The following is a 23,426-nucleotide window of genomic DNA, read 5'->3' as shown; positions in this document are numbered from 1 at the left end:
GCAGGCTCCACAAAGATGGCTGCAATCTTCTCCCACGGCTGCGACCTGAACAGCCAAGGGGGCGTGCCCAGGTCACAGCTAGAGGCAGGAGGAGCGGCCTGTAATGTTAGAGATAGAGTCGGTGACAGACTACTGTCTCTTATGGCCAGGGCTGCCGTAAATGAGGTGTGTAAGAGCGCTTCTTACACCCCCCCCCCCCCAAATAAAAATGGCAGCCCCCAGTGGCCAATGTAAAAATAAATACATAAAAAACTAATAAAGTGGGATATTTAATTTTGTATTAAAAATAATTGATTACATAATTATTAATACAAAACATAAAATGGTGGCCCCTTCCCTGTAAGAATAGCACATGGCTCTTTTCACGTCTGGTTATTTCTCTAACAGGTAGAATATGCTCCGTTATAGACCGGGGACAGGTTTACAGCTCTATTTTTTGTGGACGATTGATCTGTAAATCAGAACTGAGACCGGTCCGATTTTCATCCGATTTGTAGATAAAGATCATCTATTGAAGTCAATGAGTCTCTCAGAAAAATGGCCAGAACCAACCATGTTGCCTGTACTGCCTGTTCTCCAGTGTCTATAGGCCGGGCAAGCGAGGCGAGGAAACCTTTAGCTTTTTACTTTACATATAAAAAAAATATGCCCCACTGAGGAGAAAAACTGCCACACTGACCAAAATCAGATGAAAATGAGAAAAAAAAACACTGATTAAAACCTGACATGTGAACGGGGCCTTAGGCCTTAATCAGATGTCAGCAGGGTCGGACTGGGGTGTCTGGGGCCCACAGGGGACATTGACTCTAGGGGCCACCTACAGCAATATGCAGATCTCTTTTCTCTGCTCTCCCTGTTATAGTGGAGCAGTGACCGGCGGCTCCTCACATCTACTGTGCACAGACTAGAACAGGGATGGACAATTTCTGGAGTTTGCATGAAAGAGCTACTTTGGTTAAAACAAGTGATCACAGATTCATGGGCTACACAGGATAGGTGATCACTTATTGATTGGAAGAATGGGGAAGTTTTATCCCTGACAGGACACTTATCACCATTTTAAAATGCAGCGACAGGTGGGACGTCTGACCACAGCCTCATTCGTTCTCTTGGGGGCTTCCAAAAAAGAGCAGCGCTCGCAGCCTCTGAGGGAATGAATGGATCAGTGGTCGAGTCGCACATGAGCTCCAGTCTAATGGGGAGAAAAGCTCCACATTCTGCCGATCGGTGCAGGTCCCAGTAGTCAGACCCCCACCAATCAATAAGTTATCACTGATCCTGTGGAGAGGTGATGACTTGTTCTCACCGGAGAACCCCTGTAAGTGCATCTCAGACGCTCTGCTCCAAGTATTCCATCTCTAAGGCCACAGCCCCACTATCAGTATTCAGTCAGGATTATTCTCAGGAGTGGGAGCCAAAACCAGGTGAGGAACAATCAGAGAAAAGGTAGAATAGAAACAAGTCACCAATTCTGGATTTATCACCCACTCCTGCTTTTGCCTCTCACTACTGAGAAAAAATACTGACCAAATGCTGATAGTGAAGCCGTGGCCTCATGGAAAAAAATCTTTTCCTAGTTAATCTCAGCGAGAACAAATGACCGCCATACACAACATAATCCACTATAACAACACCAATAATACCACATACAAAAGGGACAAATATCGCCACACCATGACCAGACCACATATTACCACCACATAGTGACCAAATAATACAATACTGATCAGGAATACAAACCACAATACTAACAACACTGTCACTATACATATGAGCTCTGTATATAGTGTCAGTGTACAGGTAATACAGTGATCCCCAGTGACATTATAAACAGGATCTCTGTATATCGTGTCAGTGTACAGGTAATACAGTGATCCCCAGTGACATTATAAACAGGATCTCTGTATATAGTGTCAGTGTACAGGTAATACAGTGATCACCGGTGACATTATACACAGGAGCTCTGCATATAGTGTACAGGTAATACAGTTATCACGAGTGACATTATACACAGGAGCTCTGCATATAGTGTACAGGTAATACAGTTATCACGAGTGACATTATACACAGGAGCTCTGCATATAGTGTACAGGTAATACAGTTATCACGAGTGACATTATACACAGGAGCTCTGCATATAGTGTACAGGTAATACAGTTATCACGAGTGACATTATACACAGGAGCTCTGTATATAGGTAATACACTGGTCAGCAGTGACATACACAGGAGCTCTGAATATACTATATAGTGTAAGTGTACAGTAATACACTGACTTACCAGTGATGTCTCTAGGTGAAGTTCTTCATCTTCGCTTTTCTTCATCTGGCACAGTCCGCCATCACTTCTTCCAGCCAGGAATCATCTCTGCAGAAAATAACACACAGTTATCAATAACTGATCTCTTTTAGAGCACATTCCCACTTTTCCCCAGGCTTCTACACTACACCAGTTGAAGAAATAAAGCGACATAGTGGCGCCCTGCACAGTAACAGGACCCCCCTTTTGTCCCCTCTTATGGAAAACAGTTTCCTAAAAAGTAAGCTATATTACAGAAGTAATAATGTCCCTAATTGGACTCTAAAGTAATAATGTTCCCCACTCGCCATCATAAACTAATAAAGTTCCTCAATCTGGCCCCTAAACAGTAATAAAGTCCCTTGTCCAGCGTGGCCCCCCCATCTATCCATCCTGACCCCCCCCATATATCCATTCTGGTCTCCATGTGTCCAGCCTGCCCCTCCCATATATCCATCCGGGCCTCCATGTGACCAGCCCGCCCCCCTTCAGATATCCATCCTGTCCACCTCATATATGCATCCCACCCCACCCCATATATCTATCCAGGTCCCCATGTGTCCAGCTTGCCGCCCTTCACCTTCATGTGTCCATCCAAGTCCCCATGTGTCCAGCTTGCTGCCCTTCACCTCCATGTGTCCATCCAGGTCCCCATGTGTCCAGCTTGCCGCCCTTTACCTCCATGTGTCCATGAAGGTCCCCATGTGTCCAGCTTGCCGCCCTTCACCTCCATGTGTCCATCCAGGTCCCCATGTGTCCAGCTTGCCCCCCTTCACCTCCATGTGTCCATCCAGGTCCCCAACTTGGCCCCCTTCACCTCCATGGGTCCCCCCCATGCGTCCAGCCAGCCCCCCCCTTGAGCCCCGTGCCTCCATCCATATGTCTCCCCATGCGTCCAGCCAGCCCCCCCTTCAGCCCCGTGCCTCCATCCATATGTCTCCCCATGCGTCCATCCAGTCCCCCCCTTCAGCCCCGTGCCTCCATCCATATGTCCTCCCATGCGTCCATCCAGCCCCCCCCTTCAGCACCGTACCTCCATCCATATGTCTCCCCATGCGTCCAACCAGCCCCCCCCTTCAGCCCCATGTCCCCATCCATGTCCCCATGGGTCCAGCCAGCCCCCCCCCTTCAGCCCCATGTCCCCATCCATGTCACCATGGGTCCAGCCAGCCCCCCCCCCTTCAGCCCCATGTCCCCATCCATGTCACCATGGGTCCAGCCAGCCCCACCCCTTCAGCCCCATGTCCCCATCCATGTCACCATGGGTCCAGCCAGCCCCCCCCCTTCAGCCCCATGTCCCCATGGGTCCATCCAGCCCCCCCCTTCAGCCTCATGTCCCCATCCATGTCACCATGGGTCCAGTCAGCCCCCCCCCCTTCAGCCCCATGTCCCCATCCATGTCACCATGGGTCCAGTCAGCCCCCCCCCTTCAGCCCCATGTCCCCATCCATGTCCCCATGGGTCCAGTCAGCCCCCCCCTTCAGCCCCATGTCCCCATGGGTCCAGTCAGCCCCCCCCTTGAGCCCCATGTCCCCATGGGTCCAGCCAGCCCCCCCTTCAGCCCCATGTCCCCCTCCGTGTCCCCATGGGTCCAGCCAGCCCCCCCTTCAGCCCCATGTCCCCCTCCGTGTCCCCATGGGTCCAGCCAGCCCCCCCTTCAGCCCCATGTCCCCCTCCGTGTCCCCATGGGTCCAGCCAGCCCCCCCTTCAGCCCCATGTCCCCCTCCGTGTCCCCATGGGTCCAGCCAGCCCCCCCTTCAGCCCCATGTCCCCCTCCGTGTCCCCATGGGTCCAGCCAGCCCCCCCTTCAGCCCCATGTCCCCCTCCGTGTCCCCATGGGTCCAGCCAGCCCCCCCTTCAGCCCCATGTCCCCCTCCGTGTCCCCATGGGTCCAGCCAGCCCCCCCTTCAGCCCCATGTCCCCCTCCGTGTCCCCATGGGTCCAGCCAGCCCCCCCTTCAGCCCCATGTCCCCCTCCGTGTCCCCATGGGTCCAGCCAGCCCCCCCTTCAGCCCCATGTCCCCCTCCGTGTCCCCATGGGTCCAGCCAGCCCCCCCTTCAGCCCCATGTCCCCCTCCGTGTCCCCATGGGTCCAGCCAGCCCCCCCTTCAGCCCCATGTCCCCCTCCGTGTCCCCATGGGTCCAGCCAGCCCCCCCTTCAGCCCCATGTCCCCCTCCGTGTCCCCATGGGTCCAGCCAGCCCCCCCTTCAGCCCCATGTCCCCCTCCGTGTCCCCATGGGTCCAGCCAGCCCCCCCTTCAGCCCCATGTCCCCCTCCGTGTCCCCATGGGTCCAGCCAGCCCCCCCTTCAGCCCCATGTCCCCCTCCGTGTCCCCATGGGTCCAGCCAGCCCCCCCTTCAGCCCCATGTCCCCCTCCGTGTCCCCATGGGTCCAGCCAGCCCCCCCTTCAGCCCCATGTCCCCCTCCGTGTCCCCATGGGTCCAGCCAGCCCCCCCTTCAGCCCCATGTCCCCCTCCGTGTCCCCATGGGTCCAGCCAGCCCCCCCTTCAGCCCCATGTCCCCCTCCGTGTCCCCATGGGTCCAGCCAGCCCCCCCTTCAGCCCCATGTCCCCCTCCGTGTCCCCATGGGTCCAGCCAGCCCCCCCTTCAGCCCCATGTCCCCCTCCGTGTCCCCATGGGTCCAGCCAGCCCCCCCTTCAGCCCCATGTCCCCCTCCGTGTCCCCATGGGTCCAGCCAGCCCCCCCTTCAGCCCCATGTCCCCCTCCGTGTCCCCATGGGTCCAGCCAGCCCCCCCTTCAGCCCCATGTCCCCCTCCGTGTCCCCATGGGTCCAGCCAGCCCCCCCTTCAGCCCCATGTCCCCCTCCGTGTCCCCATGGGTCCAGCCAGCCCCCCCTTCAGCCCCATGTCCCCCTCCGTGTCCCCATGGGTCCAGCCAGCCCCCCCTTCAGCCCCATGTCCCCCTCCGTGTCCCCATGGGTCCAGCCAGCCCCCCCTTCAGCCCCATGTCCCCCTCCGTGTCCCCATGGGTCCAGCCAGCCCCCCCTTCAGCCCCATGTCCCCCTCCGTGTCCCCATGGGTCCAGCCAGCCCCCCCTTCAGCCCCATGTCCCCCTCCGTGTCCCCATGGGTCCAGCCAGCCCCCCCTTCAGCCCCATGTCCCCCTCCGTGTCCCCATGGGTCCAGCCAGCCCCCCCTTCAGCCCCATGTCCCCCTCCGTGTCCCCATGGGTCCAGCCAGCCCCCCCTTCAGCCCCATGTCCCCCTCCGTGTCCCCATGGGTCCAGCCAGCCCCCCCTTCAGCCCCATGTCCCCCTCCGTGTCCCCATGGGTCCAGCCAGCCCCCCCTTCAGCCCCATGTCCCCCTCCGTGTCCCCATGGGTCCAGCCAGCCCCCCCTTCAGCCCCATGTCCCCCTCCGTGTCCCCATGGGTCCAGCCAGCCCCCCCTTCAGCCCCATGTCCCCCTCCGTGTCCCCATGGGTCCAGCCAGCCCCCCCTTCAGCCCCATGTCCCCCTCCGTGTCCCCATGGGTCCAGCCAGCCCCCCCTTCAGCCCCATGTCCCCCTCCGTGTCCCCATGGGTCCAGCCAGCCCCCCCTTCAGCCCCATGTCCCCCTCCGTGTCCCCATGGGTCCAGCCAGCCCCCCCTTCAGCCCCATGTCCCCCTCCGTGTCCCCATGGGTCCAGCCAGCCCCCCCTTCAGCCCCATGTCCCCCTCCGTGTCCCCATGGGTCCAGCCAGCCCCCCCTTCAGCCCCATGTCCCCCTCCGTGTCCCCATGGGTCCAGCCAGCCCCCCCTTCAGCCCCATGTCCCCCTCCGTGTCCCCATGGGTCCAGCCAGCCCCCCCTTCAGCCCCATGTCCCCCTCCGTGTCCCCATGGGTCCAGCCAGCCCCCCCTTCAGCCCCATGTCCCCCTCCGTGTCCCCATGGGTCCAGCCAGCCCCCCCTTCAGCCCCATGTCCCCCTCCGTGTCCCCATGGGTCCAGCCAGCCCCCCCTTCAGCCCCATGTCCCCCTCCGTGTCCCCATGGGTCCAGCCAGCCCCCCCTTCAGCCCCATGTCCCCCTCCGTGTCCCCATGGGTCCAGCCAGCCCCCCCTTCAGCCCCATGTCCCCCTCCGTGTCCCCATGGGTCCAGCCAGCCCCCCCTTCAGCCCCATGTCCCCCTCCGTGTCCCCATGGGTCCAGCCAGCCCCCCCTTCAGCCCCATGTCCCCCTCCGTGTCCCCATGGGTCCAGCCAGCCCCCCCTTCAGCCCCATGTCCCCCTCCGTGTCCCCATGGGTCCAGCCAGCCCCCCCTTCAGCCCCATGTCCCCCTCCGTGTCCCCATGGGTCCAGCCAGCCCCCCCTTCAGCCCCATGTCCCCCTCCGTGTCCCCATGGGTCCAGCCAGCCCCCCCTTCAGCCCCATGTCCCCCTCCGTGTCCCCATGGGTCCAGCCAGCCCCCCCTTCAGCCCCATGTCCCCCTCCGTGTCCCCATGGGTCCAGCCAGCCCCCCCTTCAGCCCCATGTCCCCCTCCGTGTCCCCATGGGTCCAGCCAGCCCCCCCTTCAGCCCCATGTCCCCCTCCGTGTCCCCATGGGTCCAGCCAGCCCCCCCTTCAGCCCCATGTCCCCCTCCGTGTCCCCATGGGTCCAGCCAGCCCCCCCTTCAGCCCCATGTCCCCCTCCGTGTCCCCATGGGTCCAGCCAGCCCCCCCTTCAGCCCCATGTCCCCCTCCGTGTCCCCATGGGTCCAGCCAGCCCCCCCTTCAGCCCCATGTCCCCCTCCGTGTCCCCATGGGTCCAGCCAGCCCCCCCTTCAGCCCCATGTCCCCCTCCGTGTCCCCATGGGTCCAGCCAGCCCCCCCTTCAGCCCCATGTCCCCCTCCGTGTCCCCATGGGTCCAGCCAGCCCCCCCTTCAGCCCCATGTCCCCCTCCGTGTCCCCATGGGTCCAGCCAGCCCCCCCTTCAGCCCCATGTCCCCCTCCGTGTCCCCATGGGTCCAGCCAGCCCCCCCTTCAGCCCCATGTCCCCCTCCGTGTCCCCATGGGTCCAGCCAGCCCCCCCTTCAGCCCCATGTCCCCCTCCGTGTCCCCATGGGTCCAGCCAGCCCCCCCTTCAGCCCCATGTCCCCCTCCGTGTCCCCATGGGTCCAGCCAGCCCCCCCTTCAGCCCCATGTCCCCCTCCGTGTCCCCATGGGTCCAGCCAGCCCCCCCTTCAGCCCCATGTCCCCCTCCGTGTCCCCATGGGTCCAGCCAGCCCCCCCTTCAGCCCCATGTCCCCCTCCGTGTCCCCATGGGTCCAGCCAGCCCCCCCTTCAGCCCCATGTCCCCCTCCGTGTCCCCATGGGTCCAGCCAGCCCCCCCTTCAGCCCCATGTCCCCCTCCGTGTCCCCATGGGTCCAGCCAGCCCCCCCTTCAGCCCCATGTCCCCCTCCGTGTCCCCATGGGTCCAGCCAGCCCCCCCTTCAGCCCCATGTCCCCCTCCGTGTCCCCATGGGTCCAGCCAGCCCCCCCTTCAGCCCCATGTCCCCCTCCGTGTCCCCATGGGTCCAGCCAGCCCCCCCTTCAGCCCCATGTCCCCCTCCGTGTCCCCATGGGTCCAGCCAGCCCCCCCTTCAGCCCCATGTCCCCCTCCGTGTCCCCATGGGTCCAGCCAGCCCCCCCTTCAGCCCCATGTCCCCCTCCGTGTCCCCATGGGTCCAGCCAGCCCCCCCTTCAGCCCCCATGTCCCCCTCCGTGTCCCCATGGGTCCAGCCAGCCCCCCCTTCAGCCCCATGTCCCCCTCCGTGTCCCCATGGGTCCAGCCAGCCCCCCCTTCAGCCCCATGTCCCCCTCCGTGTCCCCATGGGTCCAGCCAGCCCCCCCTTCAGCCCCATGTCCCCCTCCGTGTCCCCATGGGTCCAGCCAGCCCCCCCTTCAGCCCCATGTCCCCCTCCGTGTCCCCATGGGTCCAGCCAGCCCCCCCTTCAGCCCCATGTCCCCCTCCGTGTCCCCATGGGTCCAGCCAGCCCCCCCTTCAGCCCCATGTCCCCCTCCGTGTCCCCATGGGTCCAGCCAGCCCCCCCTTCAGCCCCATGTCCCCCTCCGTGTCCCCATGGGTCCAGCCAGCCCCCCCTTCAGCCCCATGTCCCCCTCCGTGTCCCCATGGGTCCAGCCAGCCCCCCCTTCAGCCCCATGTCCCCCTCCGTGTCCCCATGGGTCCAGCCAGCCCCCCCTTCAGCCCCATGTCCCCCTCCGTGTCCCCATGGGTCCAGCCAGCCCCCCCTTCAGCCCCATGTCCCCCTCCGTGTCCCCATGGGTCCAGCCAGCCCCCCCTTCAGCCCCATGTCCCCCTCCGTGTCCCCATGGGTCCAGCCAGCCCCCCCTTCAGCCCCATGTCCCCCTCCGTGTCCCCATGGGTCCAGCCAGCCCCCCCTTCAGCCCCATGTCCCCCTCCGTGTCCCCATGGGTCCAGCCAGCCCCCCCTTCAGCCCCATGTCCCCCTCCGTGTCCCCATGGGTCCAGCCAGCCCCCCCTTCAGCCCCATGTCCCCCTCCGTGTCCCCATGGGTCCAGCCAGCCCCCCCTTCAGCCCCATGTCCCCCTCCGTGTCCCCATGGGTCCAGCCAGCCCCCCCTTCAGCCCCATGTCCCCCTCCGTGTCCCCATGGGTCCAGCCAGCCCCCCCTTCAGCCCCATGTCCCCCTCCGTGTCCCCATGGGTCCAGCCAGCCCCCCCTTCAGCCCCATGTCCCCCTCCGTGTCCCCATGGGTCCAGCCAGCCCCCCCTTCAGCCCCATGTCCCCCTCCGTGTCCCCATGGGTCCAGCCAGCCCCCCCTTCAGCCCCATGTCCCCCTCCGTGTCCCCATGGGTCCAGCCAGCCCCCCCTTCAGCCCCATGTCCCCCTCCGTGTCCCCATGGGTCCAGCCAGCCCCCCCTTCAGCCCCATGTCCCCCTCCGTGTCCCCATGGGTCCAGCCAGCCCCCCCTTCAGCCCCATGTCCCCCTCCGTGTCCCCATGGGTCCGTCCAGCCCCCCCTTCAGCCCCATGTCCCCCTCCGTGTCCCCATGGGTCCGTCCAGCCCCCCCTTCAGCCCCATGTCCCCCTCCGTGTCCCCATGGGTCCGTCCAGCCCCCCCTTCAGCCCCATGTCCCCCTCCGTGTCCCCATGGGTCCGTCCAGCCCCCCCTTCAGCCCCATGTCCCCCTCCGTGTCCCCATGGGTCCGTCCAGCCCCCCCTTCAGCCCCATGTCCCCATCCATGTCCCCATGGGTCCAGCCAGCCCCCCCTTCAGCCCCATGTCCCCATCCATGTCCCCATGGGTCCAGCCAGCCCCCCCTTCAGCCCCATGTCCCCATCCATGTCCCCATGGGTCCAGCCAGCCCCCCCTTCAGCCCCATGTCCCCATCCATGTCCCCATGGGTCCAGCCAGCCCCCCCTTCAGCCCCATGTCCCCCTCCATGTCCCCATGGGTCCAGCCAGCCCCCCCTTCAGCCCCATGTCCCCATCCATGTCCCCATGGGTCCAGCCAGCCCCCCCTTCAGCCCCATGTCCCCATGGGTCCAGACAGCCCCCCCTTCAGCCCCATATCCCCCTCCATGTCCCCATGGGTCCATCCAGCCCCCCCTTCAGCCCCATGTCTCCATCCATGTCCCCATGGGTCCAGCCAGCCCCCCCCTTCAGCACCATGTCTCCATCCATGTCACCATGGGTCCAGCCAGGCCCCCCTTCAGCCCCATGTCCCCATCCATGTTCCCATGGGTCCAGCCAGTCCCCCCTTCAGCCCCATGTCCCCATGTGACCAGCCTGCGACCCCTCCATATATGGATGATGACCAATGCTGGGAACACTCACCCAGAAAAACGTGGATATTGCACTTGACTTGAAGTTGAAGCAGGGAGAGCTGTAGCCAGGCCTGCAGCCTTGTTTCCAGAGTGATGGTGAGAGAGCAGAGTGCAGGTCACCGCATACTCAGCCCAGGAGCCGGCTTAAAAGGCCAAGAGAGCAGGAGAGAAGAGGGCGGTGCGCGGTGCTGGTGCGGTGTTACATACCCGGACGGGAGCCGGTGTTACAAGGCCAATTCCAAGGGAGCAGGAGCCGGGACTGGAGAGCAGAGCGCGGCGTCGGCGTATCAAAAGCCGGCAGGGGAGCAGGGAGAGGAGAGCGTGACGTCAGCGTGTCACCTGACACCACACAACTGCCAGCCACCAGCGGGAAAGCAAAGCGCGGTGCGTGTCACCGCCCACCAAGATCACGTCCTCCTGTCATGTGACTATGCGCGTCACCCGCTGTCACCACTGAATAGTAGGAGCGCCGCGCGCGACGCTACATTTCCTTCGGCTGCGCTTTTAAAGGGCCCGCACTTTTTAAGAGCCTCCGCTACCAATTCTCTCACTCTCTCATCGGGGCCCACCGGGAATTTATCACACCAGGCCAGTCCGACCCTACATGGGCCCATCAGGTAAAGTGATGGAATGAAGTTTTCTCTCCTCATGTTGAAAAATGACATTTTCTGCCACCTATTGATGAGAGAAAAAAAGTGAAGATTTACAAACTTCTAACATTAGTCAGTGAAAAACACACAGAACAAGGATGCAAATGGATCTTTTTTTGGCAATCCAATCATTTGAATGGGCCAGCTTTATCTGCAAATCAGATTACAATCAAACATGTCTCAAATTTCTTTTGTGAACCATCAGCATCAGAAAAGGTCCATAGACTATAATTATTATGTTTTTATAAGCAAAGAAAAGGAACACAATGCAAACTCTAAAATCAGACATTTAAATGGATCAGTTTGGTGGGCAAACAGGGTCTGACTGGAGCACCGGGACACTGGACGATTATCCGGTGGGCCAGGGTCCTTGGCAGGACCCTGAGCAGGACGTAGAGGGGGCCCACTGGTTTCAACTGAATGTGCGTCCGAGGACATTTCATTAATGATCAGTATTGTAATATTCGGTCACTATGTTGTAATATCTGGTCCGGTCATGGTGTGGTATTTATCCCTGTATGTGTTATTATTTGGTCACTATGTGGTGTGGACATGGTGTGGTGGTATTTCTCCCTTGTATGTGCAATTATTTGGTCGCTATATGTTGGTAATATCTGGTCTGGTCATGGTGTGGCGATATTTCTCCCTTTTACAGTCTGAGGTATTGTTCGGTCACTATGTGGTGGTAATATGTGGTCTGGTCACGGTGTGGCTGTATTTCTCTCTTCTACGTGGGATTATTCGGTCGCTTTATGTTGGTAATATCTGGTCTGGTCATGGTGTGGCGATATTTCTCCCTTTTACAGTATAAGGTATTGTTCGGTCACTATGTGGTGGTCATATGTGGTCTGCTCACGGTGTGACGGTAGTTCTCCCTTCTATGTGGAATAATTTGGTCGCTATATGCTGCTAAAATCTGGTCTGGTCATGGTGTGGCGATATTTGTCCCTTTTACAGTATGAGGTATTGTTCGGTCACTATGTGGTGGTCATATGTGGTCTGCTCACGGTGTGACGGTAGTTCTCCCTTCTATGTGGAATAATTTGGTCGCTATATGCTGCTAAAATCTGGTCTGATCATGGTGTGGCGATATTTGTCCCTTATACAATATGTGGTATTATTCGGTCACTATGTGGTGGTAATATGTGGTCTGGTCACGGTGTGGCTGTATTTCTCCCTTCTACGTGGGATTATTCGGTCGCTTTATGCTGGTAATATGTGGTCTGGTCACAGTGTCACGTTAGTTCTCCCTTGAATGTGGTATTATTGGTCTTGAAAAAGTGGATTGTGTTGTGTACAGCAGTCAATTGTTCTCTCTGATATTAATTAGGAGAATAATCTTTATTTAGATTTGTGATTAAATACTTGGAACAAGATGCACTTACAGGAATTCTACTGTGAAAACAAGTAATCACCTTTCCAAAGGATAAGTGATAAGGTATTGATTGGTGGGGGTCTGACTGCTGGGACCCGCACCGATTGGTAGAATGTGGAGCTTTTATCCCCACTAGACTGGAGCAGCATGTGCGACTTCACCACTGATCCATTCATTCCCTCAATGGCTGCGAGCGCTGCTCTTGTTTTTTTCTGGAAGCCCCAAAGAGAATGAATGGATCTGCGGTCAGACATCCCACCTGCCACTGCATTTTAAAATGGGGATAAAAGTGTCCTGTCAGGGATAAAACTTCCCAATTCTGATCAGTGCGGTTTCCAATGGTCGGACCCAAACGATCATTAAGTTATCACCAATCCTGAGGAGCCCATGGATCGGTGATAACTTGTTTTCACCAAAGAAGCCCTTTAACACTAGAACTACTGATGGAGTCATTTTGACTCCTTTCGTTTTTTATTTCTCTTCTGTGACTACATTTTTCAGAATTCCGGCTTGAAACTCTGTGACTTTTCCTCAAATATGATGTGAAAAAAGATTTTGTGATAATAAATAATTTTGGTGAAAAATTTGCGCGTTTTTTTCAAAATTTACCAAGAACTACTGAAGGGAGTCATTTTGACTCCCTACTATATTTTGAGGTCCTTTTGTCACTAAATGTTGCTATAAAGTTTTGTGCATAATTTTTTCACTCTGTCTTGTTTACCCTGATGTTCATATAGATGTAGTTCAATTTACATGTCAACTTTTCACATTTTCCTTGTGTTTTACCTGCTTGTATTACTGTGTAATGCGGAACAAACTCTATCTGATGAGGAGCTAGATGCATTCATTGCGATATTCTATGCTCGTGGAATATCTGGCACGAACCGTCACTCAATTAGCAGTATTTGGTGTAATGACTGGGGAATACCGTTTTGCAAAGCGACAATGTCTAGGGACCGCTTTGTTGAAATTATGAGGTTTCTCAGATTTGATGAGAAATCTACTCGATCGGAGAGACTACAAACGGACAAGTTTGCTCTATTTTCTACTGTGTGGGACAGGTTTATTGAAAATTGTATTGCATGTTACAAACCTGGCCCATACATAACGGTGGATGAGCAACTCTTCCCAAGCAAAACTAGGTGTCCATTCACGCAGTACATGCCTTCCAAACCAGATAAATATGGCCACAAATATTGGCTAGCTGTTGATAAGAGGAGCAAATATCTGGCAAATGGCTTCCCTTATCTAGGCAAAGATGACACACGCCGTGCTGAGGACCGTTTAGCTGACCATGTGGTAATGAAGTTATTGGACCCGTTTTTGAAAAAAGGTCGCAATGTTACAACCGATAATTATTTTACTTCAGTAAAATTAGCTAAACAGCTAAAAAGCAAAGGAACAACCATCGTGGGAACACTGAACAAGATAAGGCGAGAAGTGCCTAAAGAAATAAAATCCATGAAAGAGGAATTGTACAACACTAAAGTGTTTAGAAATGAAGACAATTTTACACTTACAGTATATCAAGGAAAGACCAACAAAAATGTTGTCATTTTGAGTTCCGTCCATCCAGATGTTGTTGTTGCGTCTGATTCCGCTAAAAAAACTCCAGAAACGGTAAAGTTTTACAATGAAACAAAATATGGAGTAGATGTAGTGGATCAGATGGCACGAAAATATACCACACGAACATGCACAAGGAGATGGCCTGTTCATGCATTTGAAAATGCCTTAGACTTTGCGGGTATAAATGCATGGATAATATTCAAGGAGATTACCCACCAAAAAATGTCACGCAAGGCATTTTTGCAAACGCTTGTGAGAGAGTTGAGTGGTCCTTATGTCACAGATAGGGAAAAGGGTTCCACGTCCCAAGTTTCTACATGCTCAGAAGTGATGGTTCAAACAAAATTTTGCCAGATCAAAGAAAGGTGCAAGAAAAATAGATCTGTCGGAAATTGTAAGACTTGTGGTAAGTCTTTGTGTGGGCAATGTACTGCCATAAATCAAAGGCAATGCCTAAAATGCGAAACACCAAATGTTTAGAAGGTGAATTCTGCGCCATATTTTCATTTTTATGCTCCTCCACCTACATTTTCTCTGCTTTTTGTTCTTCAGTTGTTGTTTATATGTGTGCACTTGAATAAAAAAAAATGTTTGAAAAACGTCTATTATAATTATTGTTATTTTCTGTAGAAAAATAAGAAAAGCAGAAAAAAAACAATCAAAAGCATTACTGTTGGATCTCACAATAATAATACATTACAAAAAATATAATTATTAATAAATAACCACAAATGAAACTCTAAAAATAAACGAAAACAAGCAAGGAGTCAAAATGACTCCTTTCAGTAGTTCTAGGCGGGGTCACGAGTCCAGTAGTCCTAGTGTTAATGCAAACTACCGTAATTGTACATCCCAGTTGTGCTGTGCGCACAGTAGATGTGCAGGAGCCGCCTGTGTTTTACAGTCGAGGTCCCACTATAACGGGGATAATGGCTAACAGGTATCAGCATCTAGCTGTAGGGTGGGCCCCAGTCTCCCCAGTCCGACGCTGTGGGCAAATATAACCTGTCTGTGCAATTGTAGCCAATTTTGCTGCAAAAAAAGAAAAGTCTTTTTACCTTTTTAACCATAACTTTCAATGTCTTGGATAAATGTGTAACCCTTTATTAAATTCTGCCTTTATTATGGGGATCTCATGGTAGTAGAGCATACCAGAGGTTGACTATATTTTAGTTTTTATTTATTTTTTACAGAAAGATCCACGTAAAGAAAAAAAAAAAAAAGTAAAACAAAATGGAAACCAAAAGAAAATAAACAGACCACACCTTTTTGGTAAATTTTTATACTTTGAGCAGCCCCATGATATAAGCTGGTGCAGGTCACTAATCAGACAAATCCACATGAATGAGTGTAAGAAGTGAATGCAGCACTCACCGCTATAATAAAACATTGTATTCCATAATTAATAACCATCAGCTTCTCACAGAGGGAGGTCAGCGAGTGGTAGATATAGGGCATTGTGAAAGGATTTGGCCCCCTTGAACTTTTCTACCTTTTGCCACATTTCTGGCTTCAAACATAAAGATATAAAATTGAATTTTTTTGGGGAAGAATCAACAACAAGTGGGAATGAAATTTATTGGATATTTTAAACTTTTAAATAAAAATAAAAACTGAAAAGTGCAATATTATTCGGCCCCTTTACTTTCAGTGCAGCAAACTCACTCCAGAAGTTCAGTGAGGATCTCTGAATGATCCAATGTTGTCCTAAATGACTGGTAATGATAAATAGAATCCACTGATCCAATGTTGTCCTAAATGACTGGTAATGATAACTAGAATCCACTGATCCAATGTTGTCCTAAATGACTGGTAACGATAACTAGAATCCACCTGTGTGTAATCAAGTCTCTGTATAAATGCACCTGCTGTGTGATAGTCTCAGGGTTCTGTTTCAAGTGCAGAGAGCATCATGAAGACCAAGGAACACACCAGGCAGGTCCGAGATACTGTTGTGGCGAAGTTCAAAGCCGGATTTGGATACAAAAAGATTTCCCAAGTTTTAAACATCTCAAGGAGCACTGTGCAAGCGATCATATTGAAATGGAAGGAGTATCAGACTAATGCAAATCTACCAAGACCCGGCCGTACCTCTAAACCAGTGTTTCCCAAACTCCAGTCATCACGGACCCCCACAGGTCGTGTTTTCAGGATTTCCTTAGTATTGCATAGGTGATGGAAGTATCATCAAGGCATCAGGAATTCTCTCACCTGTGCAATACTATGGAAATCCTGAAAACACGACCTGTGGGGTCTGTGAGGACTGGAGTATGGGAAACACTGCTCTAAACTTTCATCTCGAACAAGGAGAAGACTGATCAGAGATGCAGCCAAAAGGCCCATGATCACTCTGGATGAACTGCAGAGATCTAGAGCTGAGGTGGGTTAGGCTGTCCATAGGACAACAATCAGTTGTACACTGCACAAATCTGGGCTTTATGGAAGAATGGCAAGAAGAAAGCCATTTCTCAAAGATATCCATAAAAAGTCTCGTTTGAAGTTTGCCACAAGCCATCTGGGAGACACACCAAACATGTGGAATAAGGTGCTCTGGTCAGATGAAACCAAAATCAAACTTTTTGGCCACAATGCAAAACGATATGTTTGGCGTAAAAGCAACACAGCTCATCACCCTCAAAACACCATCCCCACTGTCGAACATGGTGGTGGCAGCATCTTGGTTTGGGCCTGCTTTTCTTCAGCAGGGACAAAGAAAATGGTTAAAATTGATGGGAAGATGGATGGAGCCAAATACAGGACCATTCTGGAAGAAAACCTGTTGGAGTCTGCAAAAGACCTGAGACTGGGACGGAGATTTATCTTCCAACAAGACAATGATCCCAAACATAAAGCAAAATCTACAATGGAATGGTTCAAAAATAAACATATGCAGGTGTTAGAATGGCCAAGTCAAAGTCCAGACCTGAACCCAATCGAGAATCTGTGGAAAGAGCTGAAAACTGCTGTTCACAAACGCCCTTCATCCAACCTCACTGAGCTCCAGCTGTTTTGCAAGGAAGAATGGGCAAGAATTTCAGCCACTCGATGTGCAAAACTGATAGAGACATACCCCAAGCGACTTGCAGCTGTAATCGCAGCAAAAGGTGGCGCTACAAAGTATTAACTCAAGGGGGCCGAATAATATTGCACGCCCCACTTTTCAGTTTTTAATTTGTTAAAAAAGTTTAAAATAGCAAATAAATTTCCTTCCACGTCACGATTGTGTCCCACTTGTTGTTGATTCTTCCCCCAAAAAATAGAATTTTATATCTTTATGTTTGAAGCCAGAAATGTGGCGAAAGGTAGAAAAGTTCAAGGGGGCCAAATCCTTTCACAATGCAGTGTATAGGCGACGGCAGTGCTGTGTATCTGCAGGATTCCAGGCCAGTATCTGCCACCCGCTGGATTTCCCATGGGAGAAGCTCTGGGATTTTATTACAGGGAAACTGTCATCAGGTTTTTGCTATGTAATCTAAAAGCAACAAGTCGGGGCAGAGGACCTTATCCCAGCGATGTGTCACTTGCTGGTCTGCATGATGGCATTTTGATATAATCCCTCTTTTATCTGCTGCAGATCTAGCAGTTCCCTGAATTCACAGATCATGTAGAGACCAATGCGGGAAAGTTACCCCAAATGTTCTAGAAGTCAGCACTGGATTTTCTGCTTTCAGATCACCTCACAGACCAATGTAAGTTAAGGGACAAGTTCAGATGACGGTTTATCCCACTGTTTTTTGAAAGAAATTCGCCATTAAAACTCATGCACACAGTACAAAAAGAAATAGATGCCACAACCAGGGCCGGCTCCAGGATTTCATGGGCCCCGGGCAAAAGTCTCAGTGGGCCCCTTTCACACCGACCACGATTCATGATGCACAGAAATATAGGTATAGTACAATGCTAAAGATTTCACTTACTTCTCACATTACATGAGTGATATCTATTGTAAAGTCTACAACAGCTCAGAAACCGGCGAATCCTCCCAGCGCACAGTTCAGACCAGACAATATAGTCCTCTATACAGTATTATGGGCCCCACGTAGTCCTCCATATACAGTATTATGGGCCCCACGTGGTCCTCCATATACAGTATTATGGGCCCCACGTAGTCCTCCATATACAGTATTATGGGCCCCACGTGGTCCTCCATATACAGTATTATGGGCCCCACGTGGTCCTCCATATACAGTATTATGGGCCCCACGTGGTCCTCCATACAGTATTATGGGCACCATGTGGTCCTCCATATACAGTATTATGGGCACCATGTGGTCCTCCACATAAAGTATTATGGGCACCACGTGGTCCTCCATATACAGTATTATGGGCACCACATGGTCCTCCATATACAGTATTATGGGCACCACGTGGTCCTCCATATACAGTATTATGGGCACCACATGGTCCTCCATACAGTATTATGGACACCACATGGTCCTCCATACAGTATTATGGACACCACATGGTCCTCCATACAGTATTATGGACACCACATGGTCCTTCATACAGTATTATGGGCAGCACATGGTCCTGCGTCCAGTACTATGGGCACCATATATTGCTCCATACAGAATAATGGACCGCATATAATGCTCCATACAGTATGATCCCCATATATTGCTCCATTCAGTATAATGGACCCCATATATTGCTCCATAAAGTAAAATGAGCCCCATATATTGCTCCATACATAATGGGTACCATATAATGCTCCATACAGAATAATGGAGCCCAAATATTGCTCCATACAGTATGGGCCCCATATATTGCTCCATACAGTATGGGCCCTATATATTGCTCCCTAAATAGTGGGCCCAATATATTGCTCCATAAAGAATAGGCCCCATATAATGCTCCATAGATAATGAGCCCCATATAATACTCCATACATAATGAGCCCCATATATTGTTCAATAGATAATGAGCCCCATATAATACTCCATACATAATGAGCCCCATATAATACTCATAACATAAAAAAAAAAAATCAAATACTCACCGCTCCTTGCTGGAAGCAGGCCTGTCTCATCAGCGTCTTCCGACTCTCTGCACTGGGACTGCTCAGCAGAGGGCGCTCTGTAGTGACGTCATTGCGCCCTCTACCCTGAGATGTCACAGAGTAAGAAGACGCAGAAGACAGAGGAGCAGCAGAGGAACAGGGAGAGGTAAGTATTGCAAACAGTTTAAAGCACTGGGGAAGGCCCAATGCAAGTGCCCATTCGCTGGCATCAGGCCCCGCTGACTCATGGGCCCCATAGCGCGCTGGTGTCCCAGAGGGTGAGTGGGCCCCCTGCTCGCTCAGGGCCCAGGCACTTGCCCGGGTGGTGATGCCGGCCCTGGGAACAACACATACGGCACCCGTTTTTAACTGATCCGCTGCAATGATTATGTAGGAAACTGTATTCATTTACAATCATCCACAGCGTGAGAGCAAACAGCTACAACATTACTGAATAAGCAGAAACCCTGCAAGTATAAGAAAATGATTTTATTAAAAATATTTTGCATATCAATCCAGTTTGAAAAAAAAGAACTTATTAAGCATTTTTTGCAACGTAGCAGTCCACATCTGACAGACTCCTGTAACTCTGGACACAGTATAATAGTGTGGCCGCTGTTCTCTAGCAGGACCCTCTAATGATAGAAGCAGGACGGCATACTGGATCTCGCACAACGCTACCTGCATGCCATCTGATTGGCTACTGTAAGTGCTCCAGCCGTATAAAGATCACTATGTATACAATATACTCCGAAAAGATGTCAGTGATTACTGTGAAGTAAAAATATTGTGGCCCCCATTGAGCGGGAATGATTAGAGATGGACAAGCTCCAGTTGGCAGACAGTCAGTGATGGCGGAGAGCTGATCATCTTTACTCGCTGCTCATTAGGAAAGTGGTCGCTTTCTGAAACCATTTGACTCTGAACTCGGCGTCAGACGGCATTATGTAAGAGGCCAATGTCTGAGTGGTTTTTGTGTCCATTTGTCCTTCCTCTGTTCTTTCTGCCAAAAGATCCTCACCCATAACCTAAGGATTAAAATAAAGTTGAATTGTTACTAATATTTTTGTAAATTTAGCACATGAATTGAATTTCATAAATTAAAAGAAAACTTTCCCTCCGATGTCCACAAAACTGAGCGCCACTACATAAGCCACAAATAGTCTCCTCTCTCTCTCCCAGTCTGTGCAGCGGACGGGAACCATTTAAATGGGTGCAGGGCCGATTTTAGTTAAAGTGGGGCCCTGGGGAAAAGTTTAAAGTGGGGTCCCAAATGCTGACATACAGCACCACACAAACATTTAGCTTGTATGTACATGCGCTGAGATCAGGCCGCTAAACGAGCGAAATCCACAATACTGAAGCCGTTCGACGCTTGTTTCCCGACCTCTTTACACCAGCTGAGGAAGAATGATGGATACAGAACAATCACTAATAGATCAATCTGTCCCCATACAGCATCATGTTATCAGCAGCACATCTGCAGGTTACACCGGGCAATGTGCTGCTGAGAACAAGGATTTTTGTTCTGGCATAAACAATCCAATTACTCGATGAATAGGCAGCATTTTGCTTGTTTAGTATAATACATGCCATAGTCCTCCATATTTTATAATGTGCCCCACAGCCCCCCCATATTGTATAATGAGGCCCACAGTCCTCCATATAGTATAATACACTCTCGATAGCCCTCCATATAGTATAATGCACTCCCCATAACCCTCTATATAGTATAATATACTCCCCATAGTCCTCCATATTGTATAATGTGCCCCACAACCCTCCATATTGTATAATGCACTCCCCATAGCCCTCCATATTGTATAATGCACTCCCCATAGTCCTCCATATAGTATAATACACTCCCGATAGCCCTCCATATAGTATAATGCACTCCCCATAACCCTCTATATAGTATAATATACTCCCCATAGTCCTCCATATTGTATAATGCACTCCCCATAACCCTCTATATAGTATAATATACTCCCCATAGTCCTCCATATTGTATAATGTGCCCCACAGCCCTCCATATTGTATAATGCACTCCCCATAGTCCTCCATATTGCATAATGCACTCCCCATAGCCCTCCATATTGTATAATGTGGCCCATATTCCTCCAAATAGTATAATACACTCCCCATAGCTCTCTATATAGTTTAATGCACCTCATAGTTCTCCATATAGTATAATGCACCTCATAGCCCTCCATATAGTATAATGCACCTCATAGCCCTCCATATAGTATAATATACTCCCCATAGTCCTTCATATAGCATAATGCACTCCCCATAGTCTTTCATATTGTATAATGTGCCCCACAGCCCTCCATATTGTATAATGTGGCCCATATTCCTCAATATAGTGCATACATTCCCCATAGCCCTCCATATAGTATAATGCACCTCATAGTCCTCCATATAGTATAGTACGCACCTCATAGTCCTCCATATAGTATAGTACACTCCCCATAGCCCTCCATATAGTATAATGCACTCCCCATAGCCCTCCATATAGTATAATGCACCTCATAGTCCTCCATATAGTATAATACACTCCCCATAGCCCTCCATATAGTATAATGCACCTCATAGTCCTCCATATAGTATAATACACTCCCCATAGCCCTCCATATAGTATAATGCACTCCCCATAGCCCTCCATATAGTATAATGCACCTCATAGTCCTCCATATAGTATAATACACTCCCCATAGCCCTCCATATAGTATAATGCACCTCATAGTCCTCCATATAGTATAATACACTCCCCATAGCCCTCCATATAGTATAATATACTCCCCATAGTCCTCCATATAATGGAATGCACCTCATAGTCCTCCATATAGTATAATGCACTCCCTATAGCCCTCCCTATAGTATAATGCACTCCCCATAGCCCTCCCTATAGTATAATGCACTCTCCATAGTCCTTCATAGTGTATAATGCACTCCCCATAGTCCTTCATATAGTATAATGCATTCTCCTCAGTCCTTAATAGAGTATAATGCAGCCTCCCTATAGTATAATGCAGCCAAACATATAGTACATATAATATAACCCAACCCATAGTCCTCGTAAAGTATAATTCGGCCCCAACCATAGAGTATAATTCAGCCACTCCATACAGTATAATGCAGCCCCCCAGTTCTGCAGTATTATGGTCACCACATATAAAAAACAAATACATACAATACTCACCTCTCCTCGTTCTCCAGCTGCTCCATGCTCTGCAGAGCGTCTCAGCAGCTCCACTCTGCAGGCACAGTCATTCCCCCGCTACCTATACAGTTCAATGCGCGATGTGGGGGGACGAACTCACGGACCCTATAGAGGCACGCCACGGGCTGGAGGCCCCAGGCAGATGCCTAGTCTGCTTGCCATTACGCCGGCCCTGAATGGGTGTCTCATGCTGGGGACATGTTTTTCTGCTTTTTTTCTTGCCATAATCCTACTGAATAGAATTTGTACTATCAGCTGTGTATCCACCAGACTTCTGCACAACACAACTGATGGTCCCAACCCCATTTATAAGGCAAGAAATACCACATTTTAAACCTGACAGGGCACACCTGTGAAGTGAAAACCATTTCCGGTGACTACCTCTTGAAGCTCATCAAGAGAATGTCAAGAGTGTGCAAAGCAGTCATCAAAGCAAAAGGTGGCTACTTTGAAGAACATAGAATATAAGACATTTTTTCAGTTGTTTCACACTTTTTTGTTAAGTATATAATTCCCCATGTGTTAATTCATAGTTTTGATGCCTTCAGTGTGAATGTACAATTTTCATAGTCATTGAAAATACAGAAAAATCTTTAAATGAGAAGGTGTGTCCAAACTTTTGGTCTGTTACTGTATATATCCAGGATGTGTGATCACGGGGTGCCATACATACCAGAATGGGAGATCAAGGGGTGTCATGCATACCAGGATGGGTGATCAAGGGATGCCATGTATACCAGGATGGGGGATCAAGGGGTGCCATGAAAACTAGGATGGGGATCAGGGGGTGCCATGCATACCAGGATGGTAGATCAAAGGGGTGCCATGAATACCGGGGGCTCAAGGGGTACCATGCATTCCAGGATGGGGATGAGGGTCACGTATACCAAGATGTGATGGGGGCCACATATACCAGGAAGGAGGGACCATACATACCAGGATGGAGGATAGTAACAGAATTGGGGGACATTACCCCAATACCAATGTCAGCAGCAGACTCCTGTTAGACAAAGATAGCACAAGTATACACAAAATGCAGTTTTTAAAAGGAAGGTTTTTATGATTAAGGGAAAAGGAAATCCAAACCTAAAGGGCCCTGTGTGAAAAAGTGATGCCCCTCCCTCCTTAAAACATAAATTAACTGTGATTTGTCACATCTTTGGGAAGCTGAGTTCAATTTCCGTAGCCCCACACAGCCCTGTTTACTGCCACACGTGTTCTCAATCAAGAAATCACTTAAATAGGACATGCCTGACAAAGTGAAGTAGAACAAAAGATCCTCTAAAGCTAGACATCATGCTGCGATCCAAAGAAATTCAGGACCAAATGAGAAATAAAGTAATTGAGATCTATCAGTCTGGAAAAAGTTCTAAACCCATTTCTAAAGATTTGGGACTCCAGTGAATCACAGTGGAAGTCATTATCCACAATAGGCAAAAATATGGAACAATGGTGAACTTTCCTAGGCATGGCCGGCTGATCAAAATTACCCCAAGAGCGCAACAACGACTCATCCAAGAGGTCACAAAAGACCCCACAACAACATCCAGA

At 51.5% G+C, this 23,426-nt stretch overlaps 1 long non-coding RNA gene across 1 annotated transcript in view; it reads right to left on the bottom strand.

The window, feature by feature from the left end:
* LOC141192508 (uncharacterized) overlaps positions 1–10,390 on the bottom strand; it is a 155,200-nt gene extending 144,810 nt beyond the window's left edge. The window contains exons 1-2 of the long non-coding RNA XR_012265892.1: positions 10,070–10,390; positions 2,280–2,366 (exon numbers count right to left, since the gene is read on the bottom strand). This is a non-coding gene — a long non-coding RNA (uncharacterized lncRNA). The remainder of the gene's footprint in view (positions 1–2,279; positions 2,367–10,069) is intronic.
* Positions 10,391–23,426: the final 13,036 nt, after the last annotated feature.

The sequence above is a fragment of the Phyllobates terribilis genome, unplaced genomic scaffold (genome assembly GCF_046119375.1).
Source record: "Phyllobates terribilis strain yellow unplaced genomic scaffold, ASM4611937v1 Scaffold_63__1_contigs__length_7903474, whole genome shotgun sequence".
NCBI classification, from domain to species: Eukaryota; Metazoa; Chordata; class Amphibia; order Anura; family Dendrobatidae; genus Phyllobates; species Phyllobates terribilis.
This window is presented reverse-complemented; position numbering and strand designations above follow the sequence as displayed.